Genomic DNA, 6,000 nt, shown 5'->3' with positions numbered 1-6,000 from the left:
CAGGTGTTTAATGCAATTTCATAAACCTTTGTAAAACATCTAAAATTTGCCTGGATGGATGGTAGGTGCTGGAAGGGATACTAATGAAATACCATGAAAGAGCTTCCTAGGAAGATAGGTACATCTTTACTAGTAAGTAATATGTGTTTATATGTGTGTATAATAATTGTTTTCTAAAAGTTTTTATGGTACCATATATATAATTGTTTCACAAGCTGTTTCTCTTAAAATATTAATTCTATTAGGTAGGTGGATTAAAAAAATTAACAAGTTCCTTTGCTGTGAGAATTCTCAAAATCTTCAACACACTCCTGCACATTATTATTCTTCAAGAAGAAAATTTAATTCTGAACATCATTTCCAAACATGTTGTACTAGTCTGTTTTCATGCTGCTGATAAAGATATACCAGAGACTGGGTAATTTATAAGTGAAAGAGGTTTAATGGGCTCACAGTTCCACGTGGCTGGGGAGGCCTCACAATCATGGTGGAGAAGGTGAAAGGCATGTCTTACATGATGACAGACCAGAGAAGAGAATGAGAACCAAGTGAAAGGGGTTTTCCCTCATAAAACCATCAGATTTTGTGAGACTTATTCACTACTACGAGAATAGTATGGGGGAACCACCCCCATGATACAATTATCTCCCACCGGGTCCCTCCCACAACACGTGGGAATTATGGGAGCTACAATTCAAGATGATATTTGTGTGGGGACACAGCCAAACCATATCACATGTTTATCCTCTGAGCTTTTTTTTTTTTTTTTCCTTCACAGTGAACATCGGTAACTAATAGTCTCTGAACTGGATTTTGGATAATGGGATTACAAAGAAATATAATTCAATATTCACATTCACAATACAGATTAATGTAAAGTGGGATTAGTCAAAAGTATTCATAGGACATAATGAGGTTAGCCAGGACTTGATGGAAATTCAGGTTGTTCCAGACCCATATACACTCAATTTATATGAAAAAGGAAAAGTTGGTAATCATATGACTCTTCATTGTTTTCGCTTTTATTCTTTCCTTTTCCTCTGCTAACTGGTCCCAGTGCTGATATTCACGGGACTCTGGTTCAATTCTAGGAAGGCAATTGTTGAAGGAATTAATCAAAAGGGAAAGAAAGCAATTTGTACATAAATATTATAACACTATTTCAAGCAGTGAAAAAATAGTAAACAATGTAAGGCCATACATTTGGAGACAGTTAAGAAATCCACTATAGAATACTGTAAGGGCATTGCAGAAGAGAAATAGCTCGACAAAGTTGCTCTGAGGAATTGTATGTTAAATAATGTCAACCAAAAAACCGAATCCAAAATCATTATAACTATATAATTCAGATCTAAACTGAGAAAGCTCAAAAAGATATGTTGCAAATACAGTTGGATATTTATTCTTTTTTTGCATACTTTTTTGTTGTTATTCTAAATAATACTGTAAAAAGAAAAACGTTGGGAAGTTTAACTCCCTGTCTCAGGTTGGGTTTTCTGGGAGCAGATGCTTATTTAGATGAGTTTTGGAGGGTAAGATGGGAAAGGAAGGACAGGAAGCAGGACTGGGTAGAGAAAAAAGTTGAACTGGAATGCAGGCCAACAAATCTTTGATCAATTCAGCAGGAGCAATGAAGGGAATATTGTGCTTTAGAGTGATGGGGCCTTTCAAACACTGCCTTGCTTAGTCAGCAGCTGCATGCTGCCTTCAGAAGGGTGAGATCTCTGGAGAGGTGGCTCCTTACAGCTGAGGTGGACCCTGAAGTTGCTGATCGCTGGGTTGCCTCCTGACTGTCCTCCCCACGGCTGGGCAGTAAGTACTTCCTTGAAGGAATTCTGGCAGAGCATCTCTGAGTGTACCACCCACGTTCATTATCAAGTTCTGTCAAAGTGCATTCAAATTATCTGAAAGAGAGGCTATATCGAAAAGATTTTCCCCTCCACTGTTTTGGAGACTTTCCACAGTGGTGCACTAGATCATTATTTCCTTTGCAGCAGTTTTGGTTCAAATTGTCAATTTGTTCTGTAGTGTTCCAGACTAGAGTTGCTGTAGACTACACTACATTAAGCACCAAATGCTAAGCAAATAGATGAAAATGAAGCTGATACCTAGCATTAATGGCTGGGATGTGTTCAGCACTGTTGAAATGATAACATTCACTTACATATTTCTGACATTTGGTAGAATAATTGATTAGTTTGGAGGGGTGGATAATACCAACTCATATTTTGCATCACTTATCTAGGCCACTCGTTGAGCACCTATCTCCTTTGCAGAAGCCAGAAAAATTTCTTTATTTTAATTCTCATTTACAAAGTTAATGTAAAAAGTCCATGATGAGAAAAATATCAACATTTTAAATAAGGAATAATCAGTAACAGCGCTGTGCTGAGCTACATTAGCAACAGAAGTAAAAGAAAAAAATCAGTCATACTGATTTTATTTCTTATTTACATTTTGATTCTATGTTCATCATGGTTCTTTAGGGTACTCATTTTGATTTTCTAAAATATTGCACTCAAAATTTATTTATCTGGATTACTGAATTTCTTTTTTCATCCCTTTAAATTTTGTGCCTGACGTGTTTCCTTTGCCTCACTCTATTTGCAGGCCTGGTAATTAAAATTATATATATTTCCACAATGGTTGAACTAATTTACACTCCCATCAACGGTGTACAAGTGTTCCTTTTTGTCCACAACCTCACCAGCATCTGTTATGTTTTTACTTTTTAATAATAGCCAATTGGACTGGTGTGAAATGATATCTTACTGTGGTTTTGATTTGCATTTCTCTAACGATCAGTGATGTTGAGCTTTTATTCGTATGATTGTTGTCCACATGTATGTCTGATTTTGAAAAGTGTCCGTTCATGTCCTTTGTCTACTTTTCAATTGGGTTTTTTTTTTGTAAAATCTGTTTAAATTTTTATATATGCTGGATATTAGATACTAGATGTCAGATGCATTGCATGCAAAAATTTTCTCCCATTCTGTAGGTTGTCTGTTTACTCTGTTGACAGTTTCTTTTATGGTGCAGAAGCTCTTTAGTTTAACTACATCTCATTTGTCACTTTTTGCTTTTGTTGCAATCGCTTTTGGCATCTTTGTCATGAAATCTTTGCCTGTGCCTCCGTCCTGAATGCTATTGCCTTGGTTGTCTTCCAGGGTTTTTATAGTTTTGGGTTTCGCGTTTAAGTCTTCAATCCATCTTGAGGTTGATTTTGTATATGAGGTAAAGGAGGGGTCTAGTTTTAATCTTCTACTATTCCATTACAGGGTATATACCCAAAGGAATGTAAATCATTCTATTATAAAGACATACGCATGTCTATGTTCATTGCAGCACTATTTACAATAGTAAAGACATGGAATCAACCTAAATGTCCATCAATGATAAAGAAAATATGGTACATACACACCATGGAATAATATGTAGACATAAAAAAGAATGAGATCATGTCCTCTGCAGGGACATGGACAGAGTTGGAGGCCATTGTCCTTAGCAAACTAATGCAGGAACAGAAACACAAATACCACATGTTCTCACTTACAAGTGAGAGCTAAATGATGAGAACACATGGACACATACAGGGGAACAACACACACTGGGGCCTATTGGAGGGCGGAGGATGAAAGGAGGGAGAGGATCACGAAAAATAACTAATGGTTACTAGGCTTAATACCTGGGTGATGAAATAATCTGTACAACAAACCCCCATGACACGTTTACCTATGTAACAAAACTGCACATGTACCCCTGAACTTAAAAGTTAAAATACACACACAAACACACACAGGCATGCGCGCGTGCACACACACACACACACACATATATATGTGTATTTGTCCAAAATCTCTCATTGTTTTCTGTGGGAGGGCTGCTGTCATATAACTACTCCTTTTTTAATTGAAATGGAACTCACAAAACTCAGAGACAGTAGTTGTGTATAACAAAAATGAAGGCTTTCAAAAGGTCTTGTATGGTTTTCTTATACACAAAAGAGAAAGACCTCAGTTTCCAAGGTATCACACACTCTTTCTGTAATTATTCTCACCAATTCTGCCTTGCCAATTTAGATTATTCTTGCCTATTCAACAGTTGGCAGATGTATACCATTATCTAGTCCCCTAACTTCCAAGCAGGTATTACATATTTGTTCCGGAAATTTAAAAAAATGCTACTATGAAGCAAGAAATATATTAGTTAATGTGTGCCTGCTATGTTTCCTTTTAATTTAACATTTGTTGTGTTGAAGAATAGAATCTTAACCATGTAAATAATGTCACCAAACACTATAATTATAATTTACCATAATAGAAACGTGTGGTATATGCTATAACCCAGACAATAACCTGAATAGGTTAAACTATTATGTATAGCACTATTTTGCCATCTTTTACTAAACAGTAACGGATACACTTAAATTATAATATGAAATCTGGGATGGGAAGAAGGGAACACAATTATAACTGTAAAGAGCAGTAATATTTGGTCCTTTTTCAAGGTGCATATTTTTTAAATGGAAAATAGATATGTAATGAAATAATGTAGTTTAAAGGTATACCATAGTCTGGGAATGCTTTTTCTCCTTTTTGATTGGGTCCTGAATATAACTGGGCCCTTTTGAGGTTTGCCTCTTCTATCCTGCCATGTCCAAAGCAAACACACCTGCCACATTCATTAAAACAAAAAATGTCTTGAAAAGCAATGGAAAACTTTGTTAAAGTTTACTGGGGGACCTAAGGGGGCTGTTAAACAGACATCTCACAGAAAATCATATTAAATTTATCTCTACATATCTTCCTCCCAGATCCACATCTTTACTGCAGTCACATATACTGTTCCCCCAACCCCCCCAAGAGACTCTCTACCTCTCCTGTGTCAGATTCTCCTTGCCTCTTCTGTGTCAATCCTTACTTCTCTCCTTCTCCCACTTGCTTGTTCCCTCTGTTAACAACTATAGGTCCTTTTATTTCTTTTCCTTCTTTGCCCCCTACATTTCTTTTCTATTGTAGGGCAAGATCACTCCATTTATCTAGCTTCCTTACTTCTATGTCTATACCAGTACCTCTAGCACCACCACTCTGAGTTGACATAATGAAAAAAGTGTGGTGGACCAATTAGAAGTGTCTTTCACAGGCAGAAAAGAGGAGAGATGATGAACATTTGACTTAATATTTTGATCTCTTCTATCCTAGTCTTTATTTCTCGTGATTGTCATCTTGTTTTATGTAACTTGGGTCAGGTCAAAATACCCAGAGTCTACTGAGATCTGTAGAGGTGAGTGGACATTATACACAATTATACTCAAACAAACATGAATATACAATATCTTTATGTCACATTCATAATGTATTGTTTGATATGTAGATTTAAAATAGACCCCAAGTTTTAGCATCTTTTTCATAATCACTGGGCATAGTTAAATTGGACACCAAAGAAGGTAGCATGACATGTGTTAATTTCTTTTTTATCATGAGATTTTACATAAATGATTACCATGTCAAGCTTCTGCCTTCCACAAATAAAGGGCTTTAAATATTTCTGAGCAGTCCTTTCGGGCTACAATCAGGCAAGCTGTAGTAAAACTATGAATATACGTGATACTTGTCAAGTACTTCTGTCAGAACAGGACTGGTATCCAGGGGAACATGCTTAAAACATATTTCCACTCAACCACCATCCCAGAAATAATCACAAAATCAGAGGAAAGAGAATAATCTTATTTGTTGTATGAGAGTTTTAGTAGAAACAAAAAATAAGAGATTTGAATTGGTTTTCATTCTTGGCCTTTAGGTTTGATGTCAAGTCTTATATTAGTCAGGGTACAGTCACTCTGGGGGTGGGAACCACAACAGTAAGTTGAGCACAAAAACGTAAATATCTTAGTTATCCATTAGGTATAGGATGGTTAACTATTAAAAATGGTAAGAACTCTAAGGTATTTAGACGTAGCAACTGAAAAAAAAAAATGCTGCTACCCCTAGTACTTAGGGA

General features: G+C 36.2%; 1 long non-coding RNA gene across 1 annotated transcript in view; it reads right to left on the bottom strand.

Moving 5' to 3' along the window:
• Positions 1 to 214: 214 nt before the first annotated feature.
• Positions 215 to 6,000, bottom strand: part of LOC107973853 (uncharacterized) — a 221,501-nt gene continuing 215,715 nt past the window's right edge. Inside the window, exon 4 of the long non-coding RNA XR_001716344.4 lies at positions 215 to 1,087. This is a non-coding gene — a long non-coding RNA (uncharacterized LOC107973853). The remainder of the gene's footprint in view (positions 1,088 to 6,000) is intronic.

This window comes from Pan troglodytes, chromosome 13 (genome assembly GCF_028858775.2).
Source record: "Pan troglodytes isolate AG18354 chromosome 13, NHGRI_mPanTro3-v2.0_pri, whole genome shotgun sequence".
NCBI lineage: Eukaryota > Metazoa > Chordata > Mammalia > Primates > Hominidae > Pan > Pan troglodytes.
Note: the sequence above shows the minus strand (reverse complement) of the source record. Positions and strands in the feature narration are given on the sequence as shown.